The sequence below is a fragment of the Lithobates pipiens genome, unplaced genomic scaffold (genome assembly GCF_037356315.1).
Source record: "Lithobates pipiens isolate NorthernLeopardFrog02 unplaced genomic scaffold, aLitPip1_a1.2 Scaffold_16, whole genome shotgun sequence".
NCBI classification, from domain to species: domain Eukaryota; kingdom Metazoa; phylum Chordata; class Amphibia; order Anura; family Ranidae; genus Lithobates; species Lithobates pipiens.
In genome coordinates this window covers 39,674,280-39,689,298 of record NW_027507748.1, presented here as the reverse complement: position 1 = coordinate 39,689,298, position 15,019 = coordinate 39,674,280, and the positions used below count along the sequence as shown (strand labels likewise).

The 15,019-nt window shown below is 44.9% G+C and overlaps 1 protein-coding gene across 1 annotated transcript in view; it reads right to left on the bottom strand.

The window, feature by feature from the left end:
- Positions 1 to 14,747, bottom strand: part of LOC143981717 (T-lymphocyte activation antigen CD86-like) — a 66,573-nt gene extending 51,826 nt beyond the window's left edge. The window contains exon 1 of the mRNA XM_077479758.1: positions 14,532 to 14,747. The gene's annotated coding sequence lies outside the window, so the exon portion shown is untranslated. The remainder of the gene's footprint in view (positions 1 to 14,531) is intronic.
- Between the last annotated feature and the right edge of the window lie 272 nt (positions 14,748 to 15,019).

The window sequence follows — 15,019 nt, the reverse complement described above, 5'->3', positions numbered from 1 at the left end:
CTCATTGAATGTGCCACTTTTACACTGGGGTTGATTTTACAGCATTCCTCGGTTCACACTGACAGGGAGAGCCAATCAGCAGCTCTCTTCTCAGAGGGGGATCTGCACAGATAATCAGCACATTGATTATCAGCACAGCCCCCATGAGAGGTGCAAATCAGCTTCCAATCAGTGTCCATCAGCTGCCAGTCAGTGCCCCATAATTAACGCCACACAGTGCCCATAAAAGTGCCAGTGCCCGCACAAGTGCCAATCAGTGCCCCATCATTAATGCTTGTTAGTGTCCTTCAGATGCCAATCAGTAATGCCTGTCAGTACCATCTTATCAGTTCTGCCTATCCAGTGCCATATATCAATGCCACCTATTAGTGCTGCCTATCAGTGCCCATCAGTGTCATCTATCAGTGCCGTCTATCAGTGCCCATCAGTGCTGCATATCAGTGTCGCCTATTGGTGCCCATCAGTACTGTATATCAGTGCCCATCAATTCTACATATTAGTGCCACCTCATCAGTGCTGCCTCATCAGTGCCCATTAGTGCAGCCTCATCAGTGCCCATCAGTGCAGCCTCATCAGTGCCCATTAGTGCAGCCTCATCAGTGCCCATCAGTGCAGCCTCATTAGTGCCCATCAGTGCAGCCTCATCAGTGCCCATTAGTGCAGCCTCATCAGTGCCCATCAGTGCAGCCTCATCAGTGGCCATCAGTGCAGCCTCATCAGTGCCCATTATTGCCACCTCATCAGTGACCATTAGTGCAGCCTCATCAGTGCAGCCTCATCAGTGCCCATTAGTTCCACCTCATCAGTGCCCATTAGTGCCACCTCATCAGTGCAGCCTCATCAGTGCCCATTAGTGCCACCTCATCAGTGCAGCCTCATCAGTGCCCATTAGTGCCACCTCATCAGTGCCCATTAGTGCCACCTCATCAGTGCCCATTAGTTCCGCCTCATCAGTGCCCATTAGTGCAGCCTCATCGTTGCCCTTCAGAGCTGCCTCATAAGTGCTGCCTCATCAGTGCAGCTCCATCAGTGCCCATTAGTGCCACATCATCAGTGCCCGTCAGTGAAGAAGAAAACAACATTTTATAACAGAAACAAAGAAAAACTTTTTATTTATTTTTTTAAATGTCGGTCTTTTTTAGTTTGTTAAGCAAAAAATGAAAAAAAAAAACGCAGAGGTGATCAAATACCACCAAAAGAAATCTCTATTTGTGGGAAGAAAATGATAAAAATGTAGTTTTTGTACAGTGTTGCACGACGGCACAATTGGCATTCAAAATGCGACAGAGCTGAAAGCTGAAAATTGTCCTGGGCAGGAAGGGGGGAAAGTGCCCGGTATTGAAGTGCAGACAACCCAAGTCTCCCACATTTGGCTGCGGGCTCACGGACACCCGCGAGTGACGGGCGATTTCCCGGGTGAGCCCGTCACTCAGAAAGGCAGAGCAGCCCGAGCAGCGAAATGTTACACGCTGAACCACCTCCTTCCCAGCGTTATAAAATGGACAGCACCCTTGGCTTCCCTCTAGACGTACACTTCTCCCTTCCTGCCACTGGGTGCTGCTTGTAGATGCAGGTGAATTGGAATGTGATTATAGGGCATCCCCAGTTTGCTCTACCCGAGGCTGACTGTTCTTCATGTCCTACACCCCAAGGTATGCCACTGTTTACTAATGTATATTGAAAATAGAAGTTTTTAGTTGATTATGCCAAAAGTGATGCCAATCAGTGCCATCTATCAGTGTCAATCAGTGCCACTCATCAGTGTTCATCAATGCCCATCAGTGCCACCCATAAGAACCCATCAGTGCTGCCTTTTAGTGCCCATCTGTGCCACTTATAAGTGGCCATCACTGCTGCATAGCAGTGCTACCTATCAGTGCCCATCAGTGTTGCATATCAGTGCCCATCAGTGCCACCTCATTGGTGCCACCTCATCCCTGAAGGAGAAAACATATTTATTTACAAAATTTTATAACAGAAACATAGAAAACCCTTTTTTTGGTCCTTTTTTTTGTTTAGCAAAAAATAAAAACCACAGAGGTGATCAAATACCACCAAAAGAAAGCTCTATTTGTGGGAAGAAAATGATAAAAATTCTGTTTGGGTACAGTGTAGCATGACCGCGCAATTGTCATTTTAACAGCGACAGCACTGAAAGCTGAAAATTGGCCTGGGCACGAAGGGGGTGTAAGTGCCCGGTATTGAAGTAGTTAAACCCAAAAATGTCATGTATTGCAGCTTACCAATCATTAGATGTGGTAGCTGCATTTGTTTTCTTTTAGTCCTTTTCCCTTTCTGTCTTCACCTGGTGATCTGGACAGTAACACCCCTCCTGTATCAGTATGACACAATTCTGGAGGAATGACAATAGGAGGCACAGCAGACAGCAGCATTGTCAGTCTGGTGGACGGGGAGTGTTAAATGTATTAGCAGATTTAAATACACAAACAAATAAAAGCCAAACTCCATCTCACACTTCATAATTAGTTACAGCAAACAGATTTATTTTTTCCTTTTGGGATAAAGCAGTGGCGTAACTAGAACCTTCAGTTCCCCCGGTGCAAAAAAACATAGAGTGCCCCCCTGACCTCCGACCAGAGCCCTTCCCACTGATCCCAGGGACAGCAGGACCTGGATAGGAGGGGGAACAAATTCCCTGCATTTTCCTCTTACAGCCACTAAATTCCTATCAGAGGGAGAGGAGGAGAAGCAGAATTTAAGTGGCTGCAGGAGAAAAATGGAGGGGATTTGTTCCTCTAAATGCCCCCCCCCCCCTTCCATTCAGGTGGTCAGGGGCAACATGTGTGCTATTGCAATTGTAACTCCTGTAGTTATGCCCCTGGGATGAGTGGCAGCGGTGTTGGTGGGGGATGGGATCAGTGGCAGTTGGGGAGGGTTAGGATCAGTGGCATCGGTGGTGGGGGATGGGATGAGTGGCAGCGGTGAGGGAGAGATGGGATGAGTGGCAGCGGTGGGGGGGATGGGATCAGTGGCAGCAGTGGTGGTGGGGGGATGGGATGAGTGGCAGCGGTGAGGGGACTAGCGGCAAGGGTTGTGGTTGGGAGGGTGGGATCAGTGGTAGGGGGATTGAATGGGATGAGTGGCAGAGGTGGTGGGGGGAATGGGATCAGTGGCAGGTTGAAAGGAGGTTGGGATTGGATGGGATGAGTGGCAGTGGTGGTGGGCATTGAATGAAATGAGTGGCAGCGGTGGTGGGAGAATGGGAGGATGGGATCCTTGGCGAGGGTGGTGGTTGGGGGGGTGGGATGGGATGGGATGAGTGGTGGGGAGGGGAATGGTATCAGTGGCAAGGGTGGGATCAGTGGCAGTAGTGGTTGTGGTGGTGGTGTGGGAGGAATCAGTGGCAGTAGTGGTGGTGTGGGAAGGGGGGGTATCAGGTATCAGTGGCAGTAGTGGTGGTGGTGTGGGGGATCAGTGGCAGTAGTGGTGGTGTGGGGATCAGTGGCAGTAGTGATGGTGGTATCAGTGGCAGTAGTGGTGGTGGAGGTGTGCGTGGTATCAGTGGCAGCAGTGGTGTGGGGGGGGGGGGGGGATCAGTGCAGTAGTGGTGGTGTGGGGATCAGTGGTGGTGTTCATATTGAGGTATGGGTGCCACTCACTTGTAGATCACTTGGTTCACCCTCCTTGCTGGGTCTTGCTTGGGCAAGCAGAGAGGATGGGCGGGGCCTGTGAGTGCAGGCGGAGCCGAAGATGGGCAGAGCGGGCGGGGACTGTGTCTGTGAGTGCAGGCAGAGAGGATGGGCGGAGAGGATGGGCGAGGACTGTGCCCCTAAGTGTGGAATGAGGGGAAGGGTGGAGAGGATGGGAAGAGCCCGTGCAGTGTGCCTGTGAGTGCGCTCGGAGAGGATGGGCAGAACGACCGTGAGTGTACTGTACTATCTCCCAGGCGGCGGCGGCGGGCCCAGGCCCTACAGTGGCAGAACCCGAGGGCCCAGTTGCAATTGCGACTGGTACGACCCTGGTAATACCGCCACTGGGATAAAGGTTCTGCATGAATAAATAAAAGCGGATCGTTTTAATCACCCTTGCTGGTGTTAAATGGTTTGTCTCATCCCTGTAAACTGATACATTCTGCTGGAGAGTTTGTGCTGTGAAAAACAACAGACTTGCTGGCTGGATTAACAGATGAAAAAAAGAAAAGAAAGAAAGCCCAAAAAAGAAAACAAATGCAGCCATCACACCTAAGAATTGGTAAACTGCAATATAATAAATGTTTGCTTTCGGGTTTAATATTGCTTTGGGTAGACCAACCCCAATGTGGAAGCCAATGGGTGAGCGGGGGGCCGGGAGTCGGGGGGCTAGTGCTGGGGTCGGGGGCCAGGAGCTGGGGGGCCGTGGGGCTAGTAGCTTGGGGGCCGGGGGCGGGGTTTACCTGAAGGCACTGTAAGCACTTCCTATGATGGCAAAGCCAGAAAGACATCCTGAGTGATCACCAGATATTTGTTCTCCATTATTAATAACAGATACAGAAGAATTGAATGTTCCTTTTACAAGGGAAGTTGCACAGGGCAGGGAATTTTCCTCCGGAGCTCAGTGAATGTGGGGAAATTTTTTACATAGATGGAAGTCAGCGGAACTTCACCTCATTTACTAAGGGGAGAGATTGACCAAAACTGGAGCAATCGTTTGTGTATTTAACCCCTTCCCGCCCAGCCTATAGCAGAATGACGGCCGGGCGGTGGTTTCGTTATCCTGACTCATACGACGTCTTCCAGGACAACATGCCGGCGCACAGAGCGGCGATCGGAGGTGCTGTGCGGTATGGAGCCTCTGACAGGGGCTTCTTACCACGTGATCCGCAGTGACCAATCACAGCTGATCATGGTGAACCAGGAAGTTCCGGTAAACATCATTCCTCGGTTCGCCAAACAAAAGAACTGGCTGCTCCAGGTGAGACAGGAAGCCTAATGATATCACAGGTGCCCACCTCGGCATACGATTAACGCTGAAGAAATGGCTGCACGCCAAGTCCCATCAAAATTCTTATTTAATAACAAACATCCCAAGTGTTACAGACAGTTCAAATGGTAGACGTGTTTCACACACTAACAGGTGCGCTTATTCAGAACTCTGCTGGGCTACAACCAGCGCTTGAGCATGTTGTCACATGTTGTTGCAGAAGGAACTTTGGAAGTCTCCTTGAACAATTCTCTTCAATGAGTCTCTTTGGTGGTCTGAACCATACGTTCAGCTTGACCACTTGATGACGGGTGTGTAGTGGTGTAGCGCCCATGGGGTGGCTGCGTGTTTCAACATCCACACATCACCCTGCTGGTCAGACATCCATTTTGGGGACACTTTCTCCAGTCAATGAACAGTCTCTTGCTTGTTTTTGTTGTTTTTATTAGGGGATTAAACTTGGATGGGGAAAAGGGACATGGGATGCCCATTGCCCAAGGATGAATACTTCTTAAAGCGGACCTCCACCCTGAAGTGGAAGTTCCGCTCATCTGATCCCTCCCCCCCTCCAGTGCCACAATCGGCACCTTTCTTTCAGGGGGGAGGGGGGTGCAGATACCTGGACAATCCAGGTATCTGCACCCACTTCCGAGACAAGCTAGGCGCAGATGTTCCCCGCCTCCGCGCCCCCCCCCCCCCCCGTTGTGTTCTGGGAAACACACAGTGGGGATAGGGAACCGCGCAGTGAAGCCGCAATGCTTCACTTCCCGATTCCCTGACAGAGGATAGCGGCGGGGGCAGTGGAGAGACGAGCGATCGCTCATCATCTGCCACCGACATCGCTGGACCCTGGGACAGGTAAGTGTCCATTTATTAAAAGTCAGCAGCTGCAATATTTGTAGCTGCTGGCTTTTAATATTTTTTTTTAAAGGTGCAGCTCCTCTTTAAATGGAAAATAAAGTTGGTTGAATCTAAACTGGCGGTCTCTTCTTCTGCACATCTCCTCCAGCACACTACTTGAGATCACTTGATTCCTTCACAGTCCAATTCTAGATTCCTGTCACTGTTAGCACATGGCTAGGTCTCACTCCGAATAAGTCCTAACATTTTCCTAGTAGTCATTTTAGATGAAGAAGATAACTGTGCTAACTGATCTTTGGTGGACTACTGTTCCCAGCACGTCCGATGCAAATCCAGCCAACCCTCCTGGCTTCAGCGACTTAACTTCAACAACACCACGGTCTCTTCCTCTGGCTCCACATCCAATCCTGGCATGTCTCTCCCAGAGCTTCTCAATCACCGACCCCGACATGGATCCCTCCTGAAAGACTTGTCCAGCAGTGCTCATAACTGTCCTCTTGGCAGAAACCATGAATCAGACTGAGACAGAAGTACAGTTAAATCACATAGAGAGAAAACAAACAGGAAGCTTGAGAAAGGAGCGCACACTGCAAACATCCCCCTAGTGCGCATGATCGGAAACACGTTGCGATTTTGTCTGTGATGCCATCACGCCACATGCTGTGTTCCAGTGCTTCCCTGTGATCCACCAGCTGCTCTCCAAGCCTCGCTTTGGACTTCCCTGTGATCCACCGGCTGCTCTCCAAGCCTTGCTTTGGCCTTCCCTGTGATCCACCAGCTGCTCTCCAAGCCTCGCTTTGGACTTCCCTGTGATCCACCTGCCGCTCTCCAAGCCTTGATTTGGACTTCCCTGTGATCCACCAGCTGCTCTCCAAGCCTTGCTTTGGCCTTCCCTGTGATCCACCAGCTGCTCTCCAAGCCTCGTTCTGGACTTCACTGTGATCCACCAGCCGCTCTCCAAGCCTTGCTTTGAAATTCCCTGTGATCCACCAGCTGCTCTCCAAGCCTTGCTTTGAAATTCCCTGTGATCCACCAGCCGCTCTTCAAGCCTTGCTTTGGAATTCCCTGTGATCCACCAGCTGCTCTCCAAGACTTGCTTTGGACTTCCCTGTGATCCACCAGCCGCTCTCCAAGCCTTGCTTTGGACTTCCTTGTGATCCACCAGCCGCTCTCCAAGCCTTGCTTTGGACTTCCCTGTGATCCACCAGCTGCTCTCCAAGACTTGCTTTGGACTTCCCTGTGATCCACCAGCCGCTCTCAAAGCCTTGCTTTGGACTTCCTTGTGATCCACCAGCCGCTCTCCAAGCCTTGCTTTGGACTTCCCTGTGATCCACCAGCTGCTCTCCAAGCCTCACTTTGGACTTCCCTGTGATCCACCAGCTGCTCTCCAAGCCTTGCTTTGGACTTCCCTGTAATCCACCAGCTACTCTCCAAGACTCGCTTTGGACTTCCCTGTAATCCACCAAGTACCCTCCAAGACTCACTTTGGACTTCCCTGTAATCCACCAGCTGCTCTCCAAGACTCGCTTTGGACTTCCCTGTAATCCACCAAGTACTCTCCAAGACTCACTTTGGACTTCCCTGTAATCCACCAGCTGCTCTCCAAGACTCGCTTTGGACTTTGCACACATGCTGGAAGATTCCTGCTGGTCAAGATGCCAGCCATGAGAAGGATTCACAAGACGTGACCCCCTCTGCTGAAATCTGTGACGGAGATTGGCGTAACCGGACTACTACTGCCTGAGTAATGAAACCTAAATGTGAGTGTTTTTAATGCACTTTGTCTATTAAAACTATACAGTCTTAACTAAGAGTCTTAACTGCTTCCTGTTTGTTTTCTGTCTATGTGTTTGGATTCTGCTTCGGCTTCCCCTGCAAGGCTGTCCTGTCTGCATAGACTGTTTTATCACACAGAGCTTAACAGCTCAAAGGACATTTTAATGGACTCTAATCTCCTGCTATATACTATAACCTGCGCCACTATCCATTGTATTTCTTTACAGTTAAATCACACTTGTTTAATAATAATAAAAAAAGGTAAACAGAGTAAACCGTAGTCAAAACATAGCCAGGGTTCAGGAACCGGAACGGATAGTCAGACAAGCCAAAACGTCAGGGAGCCAGAGAACAGTGTAGTAGCACAGCAAGCAGGATCTGGAGACAGAAGGAATGTCAGCAAAGCAAGTGTTTAACAGAAATACAGGCGAGTGTCTCTAGAGATGTGACCAAGGCGAAGACAGAGATCATCTGGACTGGACATCCTAAGTAGGCAGGACTGACGAGCAGGATATCATCAACAGGTGAGTCACTGTGGAGAGATAGGAGCTGGCAATTAGCCAACAGCTGAGCGGCCAGCTCAGAGAAGGAAGAGCTGAGACCAGCCCTGACACTGCCTCCTGCTCCTGAGAGTTCCAGGACACCTCTCAATGGCTGTATAGAGAGAGGCTCCCTCCCAGCTCCAGGGCTGAGGTACACCCCCCCCCCCAGAAAGGGGGTCCCTCAAGGGCCACCACAGCCTAACACGCCATAATTCAGTTCTTCCACCCGACAACTCCTCCCACAACAGGCTGACTATGGGTATATACATACTTCACAACATTTTGAGATGGGAATGAGGGACATCTACTAGCAAACGTATGTAGGCATAGGACACGCCCCCTGCCACACCCCCTTAAAGGAGAATTAACCAAAAACAAAATGTTAATTTAAATCCACAAGAGCTTTTTTTTACCACTACTATTCATTTATTTTGGCTTTTAAAATTTACAAATGCAGCAATTTAGAATTTAGATGAAAGGTTTGGCACTGGGAAACACTTTTTGAAAGATAAAAAGTGCATTTTATATACAACTATATAGATCAGACCAAAATGAGGGACAAATGAGGAGGAATGAGGGATAGAGGGACATTGCTCCAAATCAGGGACAGTCCGTCGAAATCAGGGACAGTTGGGAGCTATGTATATAAGGCCTGCCCCCTCCCAATCCTAGTTGGGGATTGGTCAGGGCTCCCAAATACACCCCATGTCACTCCAGCACTCTGCCCTACCTCTTTTCCAGAACCTTCTCACTGGAAACAGAGGAGGCGCCCAAGAGCTGAGGCACATGTCAGTCACCTGCTGCTACACTAAACCACTCCCCTGCCCCCAGATCAAAAACAAACAGGCCTAGCTCACAGCTAGGCCTGCCTAAATGTACCTGCACTGACAGTACACACAAAAAAACTACTCTAGCACCTACCTACCTAAGGTAGAGGGTTCTACAGTTGGAATGGTGCAATCGTAACATGTCGAATAAGATCGCTTGCCATAAAGGTTTTGAATTCTGAGGTAAATTGCGTTCCATTATCAGACACGATCGTATCTGGCAAACCATGTGTAGCAAACCACCTCCTTAAAACTCTTAATCACCTATTACAGAGGCAGAATGGGGGAATTGCCTTTGTAAACAAGGCGATTCCCCGATCTGGCAGGGATCATGACAGATCTACTGTTCCCCGTGATCTCTGTCATGTTCCAGTACGCCCACCCCCCCTACAGTTAGAACACGCTGACTGAACACATTTAACCCTTTGATCACCCCCTAGTGTTAACCCCTTCCCTGACAATGACATTTACACCGTAATCAGTGGCTGTTTATAGCACTGATCGCTGTATAAATGTCATTGGTCCCAAAAAAGTGTCTGATCTGTCTGCCGCAATGTCGTAGTCCCGCTAAAAATTGCAGATCGCCGCCATTACTAGTAAAAAAAATAAAATGAATAAAAATAGCATAACTCTATCTCCTATTTTGCAGACACTATAACTTTTGTGAAAACCACTCAATATTTGCCTGTTGTGATTTTTCTTACCAATTAATATGTAGAAGAATATATATCGGCCTAAACTGATGAATAAATTAGTTGTTTTATATATTTTTTGTGGATATATATTATAGCAAAAAGTAAAAAAATGATTTAAAAAAATTTCAAAATTGTCGCTATTTGTTTGTTTATAGCACAAAAAATAGAAACCGCAGGAGTGATCGAATACCACCAAAAGAAAGCTCTATTTGTGGGAAAAAAAGGACGTCAGTTTGTTTGGGTACAGAGTCGCACGACCGTGCAATTGTCAGTTAAAGCGACGCAGTGCCGTATTGCAAAAAATGACCTGGTCATTAAGGGGGCATATCCTTTCTGGGGCTGAAGCAGTTAATTGAACACGCTGATTTTAGAAGCTGATTGGCTACCATGCACCGCTACACCAGGCTTTGCACTTTCCAGTTTAGTAAATGAACCCCACTATGTGTATGTATAAATGTGAGTTAGGGATGTTAGAGTGTAAGCTCCTTGAGGATGGGGACTGATGTGAATGTAACAAATATATATGTAAAGCACTGCATAAATTGACAGCCCTAAGCACCCGTAAAAAAAAAAAAACGAAAACAATTATATATATATATATATATATATATATATATATATATATATATATATACACACACACACATACGTGCATACACAGTATATACAGTATATATATATATATATATATACACACACACATACATACACATATACATACATACATACATATATATAATATACATATAAAATTATATACAGAAGCAGCACCCCCCCAAAAAAATGACATGCCAAATGTGGCACCTCAGGGGGCGAGGAGTACTTAAAGGGGAAGTTTGACTTTTGGTTGGAAATTTGTTTATAGCGCAAAAAATAAAATCTGCAGAGGTGATCAAATACCACCAAAAGAAAGCTCTATTTGTGGGGAAAAAAGGACGTCAATTTTGTTTGGGTACAGAAAAAAAATTATATATATAAAAAAGTACAGAAAAAAATGATATATATCCATATATCTATCTATCTATCTATCTATCTATCTATCTATCTATCTATCTATCTATCTATCTATCTATCTATCTATCTATATCTATCTACATACATACATACACACACACATACATATACACATTATATACAATATATAAATAAAATATATATAAAATAAAAATATATCTACGGTATCTATATATCTATCTGTATCTATCTATCTATATATCTATCTGTATCTATCTATCTATATATCTATCTGTATCTATCTATCTATATATCTATCTGTATCTATCTATATATATATCTATCTATATATCTATCTGTATCTATCTGTATCTATCTGTATCTATCTATATATATATATATACATACATGCATACACACACACATACATATACACACACATACATATACACATTATATACAATATATAAATAAAATCTATATATATATATATATATATATATATATATATATATATATATATATCTCTATCTATCTAGATATATATTTATATAGACAGATATATATATATATATATATATATACACATACATGCATACACACACATATATACACATTATATACAGTATATACAGTATACACACACATACACACATATATACAGTATATATATATATATATATATATATATATATATATATATATATATGAAATTAGATACAGAAGCAGCAGCCGCCCCCCCCCCCCCCCCAAAAAAAAATACATGCCAAATGTGGCACGTCGGGGGCGAGGAGTACTTAAAGCGGAAGTTTGACTTTTGGCTGGAAATTCGCTTTAATGACAGATTAAAACCCATAAATGTGATGGAAAAATTGCTGCATATATAATAACATTTTCACTTGAAATGCCAAAATAGTACCCACAGATGTAATGTAAACGCCAAGATTTATTAATAAATTTGTATAAAGCGATCAGCGCAATTTCTCAACATAAACAGCAAGGGAACATGAATATGTATATATAGACATCCCATGTAGACAAGCTCAATTATATCTCCACTAATAAAGTGAAAGGTGCAAAGTGAATAAAAAGTCCAAAAACAAAAAAAATCCTCCAAAATTGAAGCGAGTAAATAAATAGTCCTTCAAAAACGATCCCCTTAAAAGGAGTGATACTGAAACTTCACACAACTGCTCGGTGCTCACAGAACTCTCATCTCCATAAAATTATGAATCAGCCTGAAGGATATCCCCCGTGATGGTGATCCCCCCCCCCCCCCCCCCCCCCCACACTTCCACACTCCTGGCTATCAGCTCTCAATATTTCCTTCAGGATTCCGGACGACACGTGGGAATGAAATGAAGGCCTCCCATAGCGTAGTATATTTACACAATCAGATTTATTGAAAGACAAATAGAAACTTACATTTAAAAACACCTAATAGAGTTACACCCAGTGTGCAATGCCTGTTACAATAGCAGCTGAATCACATTCCCATGTGTGTGCTATGACAAAAATAATCAATGAAAAAATGCCGTGCCTAATATACAATCAATTATGTACAGAGAGAAAAACAGGATGATATTGTGTAATCCGTCTTAAAAATCATAAATGTATGAAAAAAAAAAAAAAAAGTCTCTTGCATTAATAATTTTACTTATAAAAAATAAAAAATATGAGAAAAACAGTCTGTATTTATTTTAGCGTCTTGTGTGCTTCCAGCACTGTGTTTTTTCACTCCTTGTGACCGACACTAATAAATAATGTACCAGCCATAATTATGTAACAAATGTAACATCCGTTGCACTCCTCATTCACACAACAATAGCACAGAGAGGGATCCAGTTGTCCGATTGCCCAGAGATTACACCTGCCACAATGGTCAGAATGGGGGGGGGGATTGGGGGGAAGATCACTGTCTAATACGTATTAGTATAATACATTAGTATACTACTCTGTTTCCCTGAAAATAAGACCTAGCGTGATTGTCTGCAATATTAGGCCTACCCCCCAAATAAGCCTTGTAGGTCTTATTTTCAGGAGAAACAGGGTAGGGCTTATTTGGGGGGGGGGTTAGGGTTATATTGCAGCCACCACCAACAATCATGCTAGGTGTTATTTTCAGAGAAACAGGGTAGTATACTACTGACTAATACGTAGTTATTGACTACTGCTTAATACGTAGTAGTCAGTAGTCAATAACATAGACCAACAGGTAACTCAAAATACATTTAAAAATATAAAATATGCCATTATTTGGAACAGGCAGGGGTGGACTGACCATTGGGCCATTCGGGCACTGCCCAAGGGCCCCGAGCCACTAAGGGGCCCCATCAGGGTTATCAGCCTCAGTAAAACCAGGGACAGTATGTAAAAATCTGTTGTTTTTTTTTTTTTTACATCTGTCTCTGAAATGTCCCTTACCGACATCCTTTTGGTCTAAAAATCCTGAGATTATAGCTGTCCCACCTCTCCAGTACCTTCTCAGCCAATAGAAACATGTGTGTGTATACTGTGTGTACATGTATGTGTATACTGTGTGATTGTATACTGTGTGTGTGTATACTGTGTGTACATGTATGTGTATACTATGTGATTGTATACTGTGTGTGTGTGTATACTGTGTGTACATGTATGTGTATACTGTTTGATTGTATACTGTGTGTGTGTATACTGTGTGTACATGTATGTGTATACTATGTGATTGTTTACTGTGTGTGAGTATACTGTGTGTACATGTATGTGTATACTGTGTGATTGTATACTGTGTGTGTGTGTATACTGTGTGTACATGTATGTGTATACTATGTGATTGTTTATTGTGTGTGTATACTGTGTGTACATTTATGTGTATACTATGTGATTGTATACTGTGTGTACATGTATGTGTATACTATGTGATTGTATACTGTGTGTACATGTAAGTGTATACTATGTGATTGTATACTGTGTGTGTGTATACTGTGTGGCTCCATAATCTCCTATTGCCTGGGGGCCCCATAATCTCCTATTGCCTGGGGGCCCCATAATCTCCTATTGCCTGGGGGCCCCATAATCTCCTATTGCCCAGGGGCCCCATAATCTCCTATTGCCTGGGGGCCCCATAATCTCCTATTGCCCGGGGGCACCATAATCTCCTATTGCCCGAGGGCCCCATAATCTACTATTGCCCAGGGGCCCCATAATCTCCTATTGCCCGAGGGCCCCATAATCTCCTATTGCCCGAGGGCCCCATAATCTCCTATTGCCTGGGGGCCCCATAATCTACTATTGCCCAGGGGCCCCATAATCTCCTATTGCCCGAGGGCCCCATAATCTCCTATTGCCTGGGGGCCCCATAATCTCCTATTGCCCGGGGGCCACATGAGTTGTCAGTCCGCCCCTGGGAACAGGTGTCATTAATGAGTTACAGTTAATGAGTTCTTTCTCATAAATAGACTCTTTAGTTTTAGGTTTGCTGATCCATTAACGCAGGGTTCCTCAAGAAGGGTTCCATGGTACCCCGGGGTTCCTCCAGAGGTCGCTAGGGGTTCCTTAAGCAATTAGCAATTTCTGCCCCTCAGATAAGTTCCCACCACACCATTGACCTTTTTCACTATCTGTAGGGGGGTCATTTTTCACAATGACCACAAGTGTTAGGAGCATTCTTCCTACTGACCATCACACTAATGTATCATGTTTTGTAGATATAGTCATTTTTTTATCAGGGGTTCTCTGAGAGCGTAAAGTTATTTCAATGGTTCCTCTGTGTTGAAGAGGTCGAAAAAGGCTGCATTAAACAATCTTCAGCGTCAGCACTTACCATGTATTATTATTTTGATTGCACAGTACGTGGGAATGCGTCCAAAGGGCAGATAAAAATACAAACCCAGGATAAAGCATGTGCCGGTAAAACCTGAAATTCTGGATCATAGAAGCAGACCATAAACCAATAAGAAAGATTAGGAGATACTTACAGCTCTCGAGTGCCGGTAGCAGAAAAATGAATATAATCCAAATGAGTTGCGATAGAACTTTCCCAGCTCGGGTCAAAGCGAGACTGAGTTTTGAGAGTCTGAGTGAATAGTAAAAATGGAAAGGGAAGTAGAGGACGCTCTGACGTGTAGGAGGAGTGTAGGTGGAGATCTTCCTCTTATTAAGGAGAATTCCCCTTTTTAATGTTCTCTCCTTTCATAAATCTATGCAAGAAAAAAAAAAAGGAATAGATAACAAAAATTGTGGGTAAAATTTATTACAATACATCTTTAATCAATAACAATGCGTATGTTTTTTTTTTTTTTTTATTGAGTATATGCTTAGTCTATGTAGGGCAAAGCAACAGGTACACTTTAAAGTTGGACCCAGCAGAAGCTTATGCAGTATCTCTTCCCTTTACTCCAACCTTTTGAAGAGCGAGGGCCACTTAAGCAACTTGGTAACCGGTCGCGGGCCACAATGACCGGAG